This window comes from Eptesicus fuscus, chromosome 7, assembly GCF_027574615.1.
Source record: "Eptesicus fuscus isolate TK198812 chromosome 7, DD_ASM_mEF_20220401, whole genome shotgun sequence".
Taxonomy (NCBI): domain Eukaryota; kingdom Metazoa; phylum Chordata; class Mammalia; order Chiroptera; family Vespertilionidae; genus Eptesicus; species Eptesicus fuscus.
This window is the reverse complement of record NC_072479.1, coordinates 38,158,107-38,174,389: the sequence shown is the minus strand read 5'-3', so window position 1 is coordinate 38,174,389 and position 16,283 is coordinate 38,158,107. Positions and strand designations below refer to the sequence as shown.

Sequence of the window (16,283 nt, the reverse complement as noted above, 5' to 3'; positions counted from 1 at the left end):
TGGGCACTCTAGGTGTGACCCTTTGTGGGCTGTGTGCACTGTCCTATTGTAGTTGAGTCTTGATTGCTGTTGGTGTCACTGGTAGGAATTGACCCCCAGGCCAATTGGCTGTGAGGACCAGCTACAACCACAGTAGAAGAAGAGCTGCTGTGCAGAAGCCAACCCTATGGAACAGGACTTGCTTCAGCGGAGCTTTGGTGCTCACCAAGTCTTCCCCTGAAGTGTGTCGCTCGTGGATGTGATAGAGTTGTAATCTGGTGTGGTCTGAAGCTGTCTACTGTGTGCATTGGCTCTTGGGCCTTCCTGGAAGTGCAAAGTCAGCCATTGCCTATGCCCTCCCTGGGGCCACCCAGCACGAGCTACAAAGTGATCTGCATATGGCTGCTACTTATGTTGGGCTTGAAGTTGCCCAGGAGATGCCAAGCTATGAACCTTGGCAAGCTGCTGCTAGTGCTGGCTCTGAGGCTACTTTTTGAGAGGTATGGGGCATTCTGATGGCAGCTGCTGCTTAGAGAGATTTTAGGAAAATCTGAAGCCTGAGCCAGGACAGACAATTCATATGGAAAAGACACTGCAAACAGCTTGGGTGGGGTTACAAACTGGGTCGGGTGGGATCTCAGGGAATCACCGGGATAGGGAAAACAGTGTGGGCCAGGTTGATGGAAACTCAGATATGATGTCTGACAGTCAGCTCTGTGCCAGGGGAGGTCCCAGAACTTTTTCTAGGAGAAAGCTGCAGCCCAGTTCATGCCTGATGCCAGATAATTTAGTTCCTCCCCATATGTTTCTGGATCCTTTCAAGCTGCCCCAGTGCTGGAGCTCAGAGGGGACTTCTCTTCCTGGCACTGGAACCCTGAGTTAGGGGCCTGATGTGGGCAGGGACCCCTTGCTCCTTATGGGAGGCCACCTCTGCCAAGATATCCCTCCCAATTAAAAATACGCCACACGTGGGTGTCGGACCATCCCGTTCCGTGCCTCTGCCCCTCCTACCAGTCTCAGTGTGGTTTCTTCTTTAATTCTTTAGTTGTAAGACTTCCATTCAACCTTAGGCGATTCTGAATGATGACTGTTCTGTATCTCAGTTGTGATTTTGATGTGGTTGTGGGAGGATGTGAGTCCTGTGTTTACCTACACTGCCATCTTGGTTCACTTTCCTAGAGATGTTTTATGTAATTAAAAATTTTTAAAGCAAGTAAGAAGAAAAGAAAATTGAGATTTTTATTTTGTCCTTTTACTGCATAGCTGAAACTTTAGTAGGAAGTTACATAATCTTCCACTTACTCAATACCTCTTTCTGCATCTAGTCAGAGATTATACCTCTCAAATGATAAGGAAGACAATGCAGCGTGCTATATTTCATTCTGAGAATTATGTAGGGCCAAATAAAATAAGTAAATGAAAGTAAGGCCAACAAAAAGAAGCTTGGTAGAAGTGTCTATTGGAGTTGTATTTTCCTCACGTACTTCTCATGTCTAGCTTTGATTAATTAGATCGGTACTAAGTGGCCATTTCATCTGAAGTCATCATAACCTTTCTAAATGAAAGTTTAGGATAATTGAGAATGACAATGCAAAAATTACACCAAAGTTAGACAAGCAAGACTTTATTCCAGATCATCAATTTGTGCAGACGTGACTAGACATTATAAAGTGAGGAAAAAGGAATAGGTTGAGGGTGATCAGGGCCACAGTAGAGTTAGGAAAATGAAAAAGTACGAAAAGCTGGAAGGACAAATTGGTCCATGTGAAACCCACCTGCTAACTGGCACTTACCTAATTAGGCTCCCCCGCATCACCACCACCCCACGCTCCCTCCTACACACAGACTGGGATACAGGGGCCCTATTTTCAGGTGCTGGCTGGAACAAACAGTACATCTCTTAGCAGCCTGGAGTTTTCCCAGACAGGCACTTTAAGGGGCGTTAGGATCATCCTAAGGATACTGCCTTGAGCAATTGGAAACTATCTATCTATATAAAAGCCTAATATACAAAGTGTCCCCTTGGGAGTTTGACCACCCGGGAGTTTGATCACTCACTATGATGTGTGCTGACCACCAGGGGGTGGCACGGAATGAAGGAAGGCCCCAGCCTGCAGCTGGCAGCCAGCAGCCGCTAGGGACCCTACCCATGCACGAATTTCATGCACTGGGCCTATAGTGTTAGAATGAAGAATTAAAAACTATGGTTCTTTTGGAGTAAGAAGACGAAATGGACCCAGATCTTTGCTGGATCCAATGTGTGACAGGCAGTTCATATGAACTCTCTGAACTTCATGTTTGTTATCTATAAAATAGAAATAGCATGTGCCCTTCATAACTCAAAGAGTCGCTGCAAAAATCAAATGAAGTAATGTAGGTAATGTAGACAAAAGTAAATTATCAACACAAAGATATTTTCAACAATAATAGATCATTATTTTTCTTGTGACTACCAATAGACAATTATGAAATAAAGAGTTGAAGAACATCAAAAAAGAAAAACGTGCTAATTTAAAAAATAAAATGTTGTTTACATGGTGATATAATTGTGATAGGATTACTTTTGTAACTATCTTTTTAATCCTCCCACTTTCAGTCTGCAATTTATATTTTTAAATTTCATATAATATATATTTCCTTGAGATTCTCAGCTGGGTGATTCTAGGTCCAGTGTAAACATGAATGGCATTTACAACTGGAAGCTTCAACCTGGTTTCATTTTCATATAGCTTAATGTATTCTACCCAGAAGTCTATGGGCCTCATATTTGCAGAATGTAAGATCTCATTTACGTTTGAGTCTCTCCACAACAGTTGAGAGACCAACCAACTTATTCTCAATTTACCTGGTAGACTTTAAAGTCAATTTGAAGTGTGTATCCATCTCTCACTGGGAAAGCAAAGTTCAGAAGCAGGCTACCACTATGCAGAGTTTTTATAGCACAAGAAGACCTTTGTCTCAAATAGTTTTTATTTTGGCCAATAGAGCTAGTAATCAACATACCGACTCTTATCACTTATCAGTTGGTAGCAAGAGAAAGGGCGAATGTTATGCATCTCCCATTCCATCCATAATAACGAAATCTGTCATTTACTAGGTGCAGTCTTTGTGCCAAGCACTAAATCAAGGGCTTTACATATTTTAATTATAAAAGTAGTCTTCTGAAATAGGTATTATCAAGAGGTCTAATAAAGGTCACATAGGCAGTAAGCAGTAGAGGCAAGTTTTAAGTACAGAATTATATTAATCCCAAATCCATTTTGCTTGCACACTGCTCTTTAGCATCTTTTTTATTTGGCAGTCCTAAGAATTTTTTTGGCAAAGGTGATCGCCATGACAGCCTGGCATTCTCTTCTTGAAGCACTCAAAATTCTCCAGCTGGGACGACTACATTCCCACCTGCAATCTCTGTCCCTTCTCAGCTGCTAGGAACCTCTCTTTAAAAAGCTCTAGGTTAGTGGTCGATTCTTCAGCATTTCGTCTTGTTAATCCTGCTGGGTTTCTGTACCTCAGTAAACTTAATGATTAAATTGACTATGTTCCCTTTCCTCTATCCTATTAATTGGTGCCTGAAGCCTGCTGCTGTTCTCATCAATACTTCTGAGGCCTGAAGTCCCCTTTCTTTCTTTCTTTCTTTCTTTCTTTCTTTTTCTTTCTTTCTTTCTTTCTTTCTTTCTTTCTTTCTTTCTCTCTCTCTTTCTTTCTCTCTGTCTCTCTTTCTCTCTTTCTCTCTTTCTTTCTTTCTTTCTTTCTTTCTTTCTTTCTTTCTTTTTCTTTCTTCTTTCTTTCTTTCTTTCTTTCTTTCTTTCTTTCTTTCTTTCTTTCTTTCTTTCTTTCATCACCTTTGGATACTTGTTAATTTCTTCTAGATTTGTATGATACTTACAGATTGTCAGTCTGCATCCCTAAAAATTGCCTGTTCCCTCACTCCCAGTTGCTGTGCTTTATCACCTGTCTATTAACCCAATCTTTATAAAAATATGTATATATATATATTTTATTGATTTTTACAGAGAGGAAGGGAGAGTGATAGAGAGTTAGAAACATTGATCAGCTGCCTCTTGCACGCCCCCTACTGGGGATGTGCCCACAACCAAGGTACATGCCCTTGGCCAGAATCGAACCTGGGACCCTTCAGTCCACAGACCGACGCTCTATCCACTGAACAAAACCAGTTAGGGCTGTTAACCCATTCTTTATTCCATTCTATACTTGCCAGCACCACAGGCCTGCATATCTGCATCACACATTCTGAATCCCATGCTTACCCAGAAAAACTGATTGTCACCATTGTCTTCTGCAAACTTAGTATGCAAGGCTTTGTTTCCATCCCAGGGTCTTCAAATTTACTTTTGGCCCACCTTATCAGAGACCACATACCCATTATGATGATTTTCAGCATCCTTCCATTTGTCTTTTTAGTGACAACTTTCACCTTACGGCCCATGTCCAGCTGCCAATAATTTAATTATGTCTGTTAAATGATTGAGCTATTTCTGCACTTTCTACTTACTTACTAAATGTAGTTATTTGGTGAATATTTGGAAAGCTCAGATAGTGATTTCACATTAAATACACCACATACATATATAGCCCTTTAGATGTTTCTATTTTAATTTTTTATTTAATTTTAAACACAGGACAGTTGTAAGGATAATAGAAGAACTCACATATTCTTTTTATATCTCACTAATTCTTCTTATTTTGACACATTTGCACTATTTTCCTCTCTAGTTCTGTATATACATTTTTTTTAAATCATTTGATAGTAGGTTATGGTCATTTTGCCCTTTGGCCCCACAATGCTTCAATGTGTGTTTCCCAAGAACAAGTATAATCACTTACACAAATATATTCATTACAAAATTCAAAAAATTTTAACATTGAAATATTTTTAATTTCTAATCCATACTCAAGTTTTAATAATCATTTTAATGTAGGAATTATGTCAGGGGTTCCCAAGACCACCCTCAGGTTTGATTCTAGAAGTACTCACAGGATGAAAAGAAGCTGTTGTAGTCATGGTTATATTTTATTATTCTGAAAGGATATTGATTAAAAGCAGTAAAGGGGAAGGCCCATGGGATTAACTCCAGGAGAAACCAAATGTAAGCTTAAAGGTGTCTCTTCCCATTAGAGTTGTACAGGGACACACTTAAATGTCTCAGCAAGAATATGTGAAAAAACATGAAAGTATTACCAACCAGGGATGTTCACTCAAGCTTTGGTGTTCAGTACTTTACTGGGCGTCAGTCACATAGGCATCCAGTCCCTGACTAACTGACGGACTGACTGACTGACCGACTGACCAACTGACCTCAGAGACTCAGAGGCCAATTTCCCTGTTATAACCCAAACACCAAGAGAAAGGTATAAACCATAAATCACAATATCAGGTAAACTTACCTGGTCAAATTGACACAATATGGCCCATGACTCAGACATACAAAAACATTATCATCAAACAGGAAATTCCCAGGGTCAGAGGTTATTTCCCAGGAGCCAACCTAGGGCCAGTCTGAAGACAAGCCTTTTTTTTGGAATATGCAGGGTGTAAGTGACCAGGCCTGCTGAGTTAACCCTTTCCTGACTAGGAACCAATCCAATATCATATATTACGTTTACTAGTCATGTGTCTTTCGTTTTTTTAAATCTAGTTCAGTTCATCAGAAATTCTTTTGTCTTTCATGAGAATGTCTAAAGACAATAGACTAATTATTTTATAGAACTTTCCTCAAACTGGACTTGTCTGAGGTTTCCTGATTAGAATCTAATGATACATTTTTGGCTGGAATACCAAAAGAGGGACCTCTCTTTCTCTGTCTTACACAGGCAAGAAGAGCATATCTCTAGAGGGGGAGTTCAGGCATCAGTGCAGGGGCAGATCATTATGAGAGGGCCATATTCCTAGATCTCTTCAGATGACAAAACTTGACCTCTTGTTAAATCGGTCATTATTTTATATCAACCGCACTTATTGCCTTATTGCTTAATTCCTGAAACAAACTTCACCAAAAAGGTTTTTATGTAGGTGACCATATAATTTATTACCCATACTGGAAAACCTTTGAAACATGTAGCAGGAGACATATTTGTTGCGCTGGAACAAAATAGGTACAAATTGAGATGCATGATCACCTCAACCCTATCAAGGCCATGGCTGAACAGGAGTAGTAGTAGTTGAGATTAAATTACTTAGGTTAAAGATAAGCTTATTGTGCCCCAAACCAAAACATTTATCTTTATTTCTTTATGTTGAAAAGTATGCTTCACTTTTTTAGGACTCAATATGTTACAATCAGTTTATTTTTCCATTAGGCACATAGGAAGATTGTCAAGACAAAATGATGCAATGTTTTCTGAATAACAAGGACAATATTGTGACAAATAGACAGGAGAGTTTTAGAGGTCCTGGATAGAAAGTTAATCATAACAATGCCAGTGTGTACTTTGCAGTTTACATAAGTTAGATTCAATTTACTATAACAAATATAACTTACCAGTTATAAAATACTACACATAGATAGGATGGGTATAATACAATTCGCTGCAGCAAATATGTAAAACAAGATTAGTAGTCATAATCTCAAGCATAAGATTTAATTACACCCAAATAACTGTTAAATTAAAAAAACACATTATAGTTAAATAAGTATATACAGAAATTTTCACATTTTTCAGCAAATAAAAATAGCAAAACAATCCTATTCATACTGCTTATACTGGGCAGGCTCTGTTCTAACTACTTTTTCATCACCAGTTCACTGAGATAGGTATTTTTATTCTACTTTTTATCTCTAGTGTACAGGTGAGAGAACAAAGGCATAAAGAAATTAACTAACTTGTTTTAAAATCATAAAACTAGTTAGTGGGCAAGCTAGAATTCTCTCAGTTCATTAGGCTCCAATGGTCATGTGCTCTTAGCCACTCTGCAAAGCTGCCTTTCAATTTCTGGCATGCCAGGAGCTCAATTTACTATTACAAGGTAAAAAATATGAATAATTGTATTTTAAACAGAATTATGTCCTCATTACTGCCAATACCCTAACTTAATTTGTTGTGTATTTATTCCATCTGATTTGTGACTATTTTTAGCCTTCTCCATTTTTTATAAAGAATAGAATACTGGCCCTAACCAGTTTAGTCCAGTGGATAGAGCATCGGCCTGAGGACTAAAGGGCCCCAGGTTTGATTCTGGTCAAGGGCACATGCCCAGGTTGTAGGTTCAATCCCCAGTGGAGTATGTGCAGGAGACAGCCCATCAATGATTCTCTCTCATCATTGATGTTTCTATCTCTCACTCTCCTTTCCTCTCTGAATTAAATATAAATATATATATATATATAAATATATAAATAATATATATATATATTTAATGAATAGAATACTGACTAGACCCCTTTTGTACACATCTCTGCCTCTTTTTTCTCATTATAGTTTTGACTATGTTAACCAAAGATAAATCAAGGTACGGAACTAAAAGAAAAAAAGACCCTCAAGATTTGAATTTTCCAAAGCCATCTCTTGATCCTCTTTTTTTCTAGTTACTTGCTCCAATAACATTGAATCATCTTTTAATTCCCCACATCATCTTTTCTCTCAAACTCTTGCCTATCTGCATGCTCTTCTCTCTAGCTAGAATACCATCACCATTTTTTTTTGGAAGGGATATCTCAACTTTCCCATTCAAGGTTCAGTTTGCTCCATCAAAAATTTTCCCTGGCTACCATAAGTAAGGTATATTTTCCCCTCCAACAAGGCTATTCATCCCAGAGGAACCCTCATATTTAGACAATACCACTTTAACACTGAGAAGGAAAATAGGGGGGCAACTTTGGGGGCTTACAGCCTAGTTCAGTATCTAGTTAAACAGTAATCTTACTTCCCCATTCTAACAACTGACTTGGGAGGAGCTGCAAAGCCCACACCAGGGGTCCACCACAAGGAGAGATATATATCAAACCCTCCCCAGGACTAGCAGTGCTGCGTAATTAAGGACCTTTCCTGATTCCTCTGGGAGCCGGCTGTCGTTCTCTTGGGCCACAACAACACTACATTGCCATCATCTGCTTTTCTCCAACTCTGAATTTCTGGGCTTTGTTTAAATGATTTAGAATTTTTGAGTGCCAACTATCATTATATTTCTATACAGTCTCTTCTGCTTCGAAAATATGTACTAGGCCCTTGAATTGAAGTATTCAATAACAGCATCATTCATTTACATTGAAACTATGAACCATTATAATTACCCTTCCAGGCTTTTTCCTTTTCAGTTGTTCAGTTCTTTGTATTTTTCCTCTGTACTCTATGATACTTATTCTTTACCCAGATAAGTTACCAAAAGGAGTTATTCTGTTTTTCACTTTTAAATTGCAAGATTTAAAATAATCAACAGTTGCATACTATGTGTTTCCTGCTTCAATGTTATTATATTGATAGTTCTCTAGGCTTCTCTTTATTTATCCAGAATGGTGACCTCTTGTTTTGATTTGTCATATTGGATTCCCTCTTCAAGTTGATAAATAGATTTAATTAGGTAATAATGTTTTAACCTACTGTGTGGGTTCACTAGGTCTGATTTCTGGGGTCTCTTGCAGTTTGAATTCTGCAGCCAGTAGTAAATACAGTGATCTTTATTTGATGGACCAACATGTAATGATTTTTAAAGAGTGGAGATCCAAAAAATAAAATAAAAAAATATAAAAAATAAATGGAGATCCACACCCTGAGATGTGAAATGCAGGAATTGATCGTCTAAAACCTTTCCCAGTACAAGGGAGAAGCACGTACAAATGAGAGAGGGTCTCCTCAACTGCCAGACCAGATGCAATTCAGGACAGTAATGTATTGCTACTCCACAGTTCCCCTCCAAGCACCAGGAGAATCATGTGGACATGGTGATGATAGTTTTAGTAAACAGCGGGTTGAGAAGTGCACCTCCCTCCACAGGCTCGTCAGGTCTTAAAAGCCTCCCTAACCAGCCGAGGCTGCTCTGCTAGCTGCAAAAGCTGAAGCCATAGCTTTGGATTCTCTTCAGGTGGCTCAGCCAACAAAGCTTTCCTGCTTGTCATCCCCAGAGAAATCACAACTTCCAGTGCACATGTTCACGCTTCACTAGCAAGTTGATTGTATTTATTGAGTCCTTCCAGCAGAGTGGAGAGTTACGGGGAATAAGAATTTCCTCCAGGACTCCATCTTCTTAAAATTCCCCTAGTCATAGTGTAAGCCACACTGCACAATAAATGGGTGATATTTGCAGGGATAACCTGAGATATTTTAGTAAATATGTAAGTTTATGTGGGGGAAATACTTTCCTTGATTATCATTTACAAAACATACTTAATAATTATTCCTAGGTCTTTTAATTAGCAATTTATGCCAGTATATTAACAAGTAATACAATTATATCTCTCCTGTAATATTGATAAGATTAATTTTAATGTCTGTTAATAATAATAAGAAAATTCTCTGCTATACTTAATGTATACTTTAGTTATAGGCAAAATGAGTTGAAGACACAGTGATAGATAAGAAGATGCAATTGTCTGGGTTTGTTTTTGAAATGTAACTCCCTTGCAATAATAATGCTTGCGGGGGTGGGGGGGGGAACAACATTTTTTATGATACCATATGTTAAAAATTCTCAGCTTCTGTAAAAGAGACAAAACTTGGTGAAGTTATTTTAAGGATTTACAATCTTATCTTAGTAACCTAGAATATTTAGTACAATGATTAATGTAGATACCTTTGTTATTAGTGCTGACAATATAGAAGACAGAGGTTTCTGTTCTGATGATGGTAATTCCAATTACTGTGCTCACCTTAGTAATAACAGGAAAAATGTCTTTAGTGTTGGTATTTGATTATTATAATGATTTCAAGAGTAGTTAAATGTGGGTTCTAAGATATAACTTTAATTTTTATTTTGAATTTAGCTATTCAATTATGTATATTGTTATGCCATTATCAAAGAAACATTACTTAATATTACCAATAATAAATTAAACAAGAATTCTTTGTATAAAGTATGTGGAAATATTGAGAATCTGTATTAATCAGGAAAAGTGTGTAGAATTAGTGATATTTTTTAAACTAGAAGAGAGTTTAGTGGAGATGTAGGGGCAATATCCTTTTAAATTTCACATGTTATTAAGAGTTTGAAAATGCTTTGTGTTTTAAGATATAAAAATTCAAACTGATCAAGTTAAAACTTTTAAAACAATTAATTTTAATATTAACCTAATATGATTTTGAAAGATTTGGATATAATGAGCAAATCAAGGAAATTTCATTGGAAACAATACTTAGTATAAATTATATAACTTTTATAGTCCTGCATTCTAGGAGAAAAATATTCAAAGAGCAAGTTATCACTGAAAGTTTGGCCATATTTGTAATCATATTTCCAAGGACATATGGATTAGCTTCAAAGGCAAAACAAAATCACCATAATTTTCCTTGATTACTGTACCAGAAAGTGTGATTAAAGTCAAAACTAAATTAAGAATTTTGCTTCTATTCCTGATATAACATGGATTTTTTTTATTTGTAAAGAATTTGATTATTTAATTGCCATGAAATTTTACTCAGTTTAAGCAAATGTCATACATTAAAATGAACATTTCTTTCCTAAAACAGATTTAGAAAACAGAAGCTAGAAGGGTCTTTGAAAGTCATCTATCTTTTCCAAGAGTTGCTCATCATTAGAACTGCATGGGAGGTGGAGTGCATTTCCCCGGACATTTACACAGGTGATTCTTATTCAATAGCTCTGGGCTATGCACAAAAATCAAATTTGTTCTATGGACTTCAGGTGATTTATTGATAAACCACATTTGGAAAACACAGATTTGGTCTAATGACATAAAGGAAAAGTACTAGATTTGAAATTAAAAGTCCTATATGTGTTGTAGGTTTCCAAGTGATTAGACTTGGTTTTCATATGAAATGTTTTTGTTTTGTTTTTTACATTCATGAGATAACTAGCACATTGTAAAGTTTAAAGCCTTAATTTTATTTTTAAGAAAACGCTTTAAGTCACTAGTTCAACATCACCAAGTGTCTTGGCCAAATTTAGATCATGGAAAATAATAATTTGCTTTAAAAATACCTATCATTTTATGAAGGAGTCACAAGAAAGCTATTTTAAATATTAATTTCACCTAGTTCATTCAGGGAATTATTTTTAAAACTTAAATTTAGATACAGATATTTTTATAAACTAATTTTGTTGGAAAAAGTATCAAATTCATGCATTTGACAAATATTCGTTTTTGTTTTCTGATCACAAACTTTGTACCAATCAAATAGTTACAAATGCATTGTAAGTATTTGCTGTACATTTATTATTGATGCACTAGGAAAGTATCATTATTGCTCTAGTTTAATGGCAAAGCTCACATTCAAATGCGAGTTTGTGAGATTGAAAAGCTGAAGCTGTAATGACAAAGTGATGCTATTCAATAATAAATTTGGTCTTTACGGGTCCATAGTGGGGTTGTCTACACAAATTAGACATTTCATCTCAGTCTACAGAAGAAAAGAGTTGTTCCAGAAATGAGAAGAAAGATAAAAGAGAGAACGGGCTAGAGTCTTGAGGGGTAAAAGAAAAATAATAGGCAATATTGGTAGGAAATGTGAAAATTTGACATATCTTATAAATGTTTAGACTCAGACTATTATTAACACAAGCCACCAACCACTTCCCTGGTCCCTTTACTTATACCAGTACTTGAAACTTCAGTATGTAATTACTATTTTCCAATTTGCAGGGGAGTCAAATATGTATTTATTTGTAATGTGATACTTTGTAGATTGTGCTCTAAACGAGTGACTTCCAAAGCACTGATTTATGTTTTGTATACTGCCAATAGCAGCCTTGCCTATATCTACTGAGTGTCAAACAATTAAATAAAAATTGTTGGGGGTTTAGTCAAACATTCAATATTTTCTTTCTATTCCAAATGCATGTAGAATTTTTTTATTTTATGACCTTTTCTCCTCATATGTCACTCAAATGTTTGGCATTATTGAAACATCCTTCCCTGTTTCAATAATGTAGCTATCCCAATAGATAGTTTAATGGTCTAAGGTTTACCTATAAAGCAAATTTTTCAGAAATAACTCCAATCCTATATAATAAAAAGGTAATATGAAAATTGACCATTACTCCAACACACAAGATGGCCGCCCCCATGTGCTCAAAGATGGCTGCCCCCATGTGGACACAAAATGGCCACCACAAGATGGCCAGCAGGGGAGGTCAGTTGTGGGCAATCAGGCCAGCAAGGGAGGGCAGTTAAGGGTAACCAGGCTGGCAGGGGAGGGCAGTTGGGGGGGACCCAGGTCTGCAGGGGAGGGCAGTTAGGGGAGACCAGGCTGGCAAGGGAGGGCAGTTAGGGGTGACCGGGCCAGCAGGGGAGGGGAGTTGGGGGAAACCAGGCCTATAGGGAGGACAGTTAGGGGTGACAAGGCCTGCAGGGGAGGGTAGTTAGGGGCGACCAGGCTGGCAACAGAGGGCAGTTAGTGGCAATTGGACTGGCAGGGGAGCAGTTAGGCATCGATCAGGCTGGCACGGAGTGGTTAGGGGCAATCAGGTAGGCAGGCAGGCGAGAGGTTAGGAGCAAGTAGTCCTGGATTGTGAGAGGGATCCCAGATTGGAGAGGGTGCCAGCTGAGCTGAGGGACATCCCCCCCCATGCACAAATTTCGTGCACCTGGTCTCTAGTATAAATATAACAAGAAAACTGTGACCAAAATGAAGATGTTATTTTATCAGTCTGTACTATGAATTTTTTCTTGTCTCCATTATGAATCAATTTCCATAAATTTATTTGACCCAATAAATCTCTATAATTATAGAGGAGAAAACTGTCCTAAATTTCAAAACATGTTGTTGGATTGCTCATGCTTTTAACGTTTCATCTCTATTAAATATATATGCAGCAATTTTGTAATAGAAAATTTTATTGCAGATAAGCTTAAAATATAGAGATTGGACATACATTCCACTTCTTACTTTTCTGAATTGCATAGAAATTAAAAAGGAAAACATATAGTTGAAAATGCCTGTACAAATAAGTAAGGGTATAATGAACAAGTCTAATGTTTAGAAAGTTCTGGAAGTACAGGAAAGATGAGACTAGCTCAGGTGCTGAATAATCCTAAATTAAATTGAGAGATAAGTGGGCAGAATTGCAGAACTCCTCCTAAACCCCATGATTAGAGAAAAAAGGACTGAGAATGAGGGTGTAACTTACATAAGTCAACTAGAGATAAATCAAAATTTGTGAGAGACTTTAGGAGATACAGTGGAAACAACTCTAGGGGATGATCAACTGGTGTCGAGTATACAAAATGTGACAAAAATCCTATTGTGGGCGTATTGAGAATCTCCTGGTCTGAAATTGCCTGCCCAGTTTTATCCTCCTGCTGTCCTACTGTGTTCTGTTCATTCCTAAAATCTATCCTTTCATTAGCATGTAGAAAGGAAAGGGTAGAGTTTGACTGAAGAGAAGGAAGGAGCACAAGAAATAATTATTTGAGTCAATATAGATCACTAAGCACTGAGAAAGATAAAGAGAACAAGCTGGTAAAGTGAGAGAATATTTTATGGTTTGGGCAGAAAAGGATTAAGTCTGGGGGATGTAAAAAAGTAGGCAAAAAGAGAAGGGGATTTAAGGAATGTTAGGATTATGACTTGCTAGGTATGGAAACAAAATTACAATATTTTAAAATTATTTTAGTTACCAAATTATCAATCTTAAATTAGACATTGTTCATAAATGGAGCCTTGTAGGCAATAACTTCTTTTTTTGAGTGCTAATCCAGGATTTTGTACTTAATGCGCATTCCAAATAAAAATCATTGACTTAGATATTACTCAAAGCCAGACCGGACATCTGGATCACTGACATTGTAAGAAAGTAGGAATCCTTTAAATAAGAGGCATAGTATCTGCTCAAACAGTGGCAAAAATACAAAAAAGTTCCCTGAAGACTTTCTGACTTCAGAGATGAAAATAATAGAATTATATCCTTGGATATGAATTCTTTGGCTCAAACCTACACAGCTCTAATTTAAATTTGTTTCATGAGATGTTCATTTTGAGTATTCTCTGGGGCTACTTATAACCAGTCATGTGAGCTTTCAATTTGAAACCAAACTGCTGTGTGCCATTCAACAGTTAGCAAAACTGGACTTTTATATTCAGAAAACATAAACCGATCTCAAAACAATTAGGAATTAATATACCATGTTGGACATCATGTCCATTCTCAGGAGCCATTTTAATTCTAGCTGGTGATTAAATAAATTAAACTGGAGGAAAAAATATAGGTGGATCAAATGGCAAATATGGAGTAGGAATGACCTTGTAAATTTAGACCTAGGCTCTAAGGCAAATTTAAGATGCTAAAAGGAATGGAGGTATCCCTTCACTCAACAATATCCAAAAACAAGTGAGTAGGGAAAAAGTAAAAAATCCACAAAAATAAAAAATAAAATAGACTCAAATATAAATACATCAGGGACAAGAATTAATCTAAAAGGAAAGTAAACCTATGGGAAAAATAGAGTTCAAAGATACTTATAATAAATAAATGTGAGAATTGAAACTATCTACAAACACTTAACTTACATTAACATGCCTTAATATGACTTTATTAAAACTGGGGCATTTTTGCTCAGTAAGATGAAGTTGCAAATAACTATAGTTATTTGGCTTTGAGTAACATCTAAATCAATGATTTTTTTAAAATTTGGAATGCATATTAAGTACAACAAAACCAGACTACTAAATAGAAAAATTAACATAGATTGAAACACTCTTGATAAAAAAAGAAAATGTAAAAAACCAATAAACATATGAAGTCAGATTTAATCTCATAATCAGCGCTCAAATAAGGAACTTCATGAAAATCCATTCATCCAAACATTAACTAGAGTAGAGTAGCATCTCCTCCATTCTCAGAACAATAGATGATTCTTTATTCATAAATGCTCACTTCAAAACCCTCACTTTTCTGTGTGTGACAACCCTAGCTATTATATACAAATTTTGTCTAATCTTCATTATTTTTCATATTGAAAAAGTACCTTAAATTAGGCTCTCCAAACAATATAAATATCACATTCCTGGCCTCCATCTTCTGTATCACCACTAGGACTCTGTCAAGATACTTGTCTCCCTGACTGCAGTGAAAGTGAGGGTGTAAGAAATAATATATTAAAAGAAAATTCTAACAAAAAAAAAAAAAAAAGGGAGAAAACACAGAAAAGAGAAATAAAACAAAAAGTAATATTAGGCAGCCCTAGCTGCTTTTGCTCAGTGGATAGAGCATCAGCCCATAGACTGAAGTGTCCCTGGCAAAATTCTAGTTAAGGACATGTACCTTGGTTGCAGGCTGGATCCAGGCCTTGGCCAGAGTGCATGCAGGAGGCAACCAATCCATGTGTCTCTCTCACATCAATGTTTCTCTCTCTCTGTCTCTTTCCCTCCCTTCTACTCTCTCTAAAAACCAAAGGAAAAATAGCCTTAGGTGAGGATTAACAAAACAAACTAACTAAAAAAAAAGTAATATTAGGCATAGAAAGACTCAATACTGTCATTACTCAATTTATCAGGAATAAATAATTCTAAATATCTGTCTTCTTCTCTTTCACCTATCAGTGATGGCGAACCTATGACACGCGTGTCAGCACTGACACGCGTAGCCATTTCTGATGACACGTGGCCGCATGCCGAGGATGAAACATTTGCTGCTCCTGAGGATGAAACATTTGCGACTAGAGTCTTGGAGTTAGTTTTTTCCTCAAAGGGACACACTACCCAAGTTATGCTCAGTTTTTTGGCGAAGTTTGACACACCAAGCTCAAAAGGTTGCCCATCACTGAGTCCTAAATATATTTCCTAAAATCCAAAGATAATTTGAAAATTGTTCTTTAAAACTGAGATAACTCAATACATTTCTTTCATATTTGATAAATCAAGTGACATGCAGCATACTTGAACTACACAAATATAAATTTTTGAAAATGTATTGAAAAAAACACCAAATGTTGCACGCAGATATTAGAGAAGATAAGTTCTTTACAATTTTAGATGGAACTTTCACAAAAATTGATTATGTTTCAGTTCTAAAACAAGTCTCAATAAATTATAAAAACTCAGCAACATACAGACCAAGTTCTCTTAACCTAATGCCATTAAATCCAAGACCAATTAAACACAGCATATCACCTGGAAAGAATGCATAGCACAGCTATTTGAGGACATTGAAAAGTAAATAATAGCAAGGAGATTTG

At 36.7% G+C, this 16,283-nt stretch overlaps 1 long non-coding RNA gene across 1 annotated transcript; it reads left to right on the top strand.

Moving 5' to 3' along the window:
- The first annotated feature begins 424 nt into the window (after nucleotides 1-424).
- On the top strand, nucleotides 425-15,984 carry LOC129149616 (uncharacterized). The gene is made up of 3 exons (XR_008556487.1): nucleotides 425-479; nucleotides 10,618-10,730; nucleotides 15,649-15,984. It is a non-coding gene; the product is annotated as an uncharacterized LOC129149616 (long non-coding RNA).
- The last annotated feature ends 299 nt before the right edge of the window (nucleotides 15,985-16,283 follow it).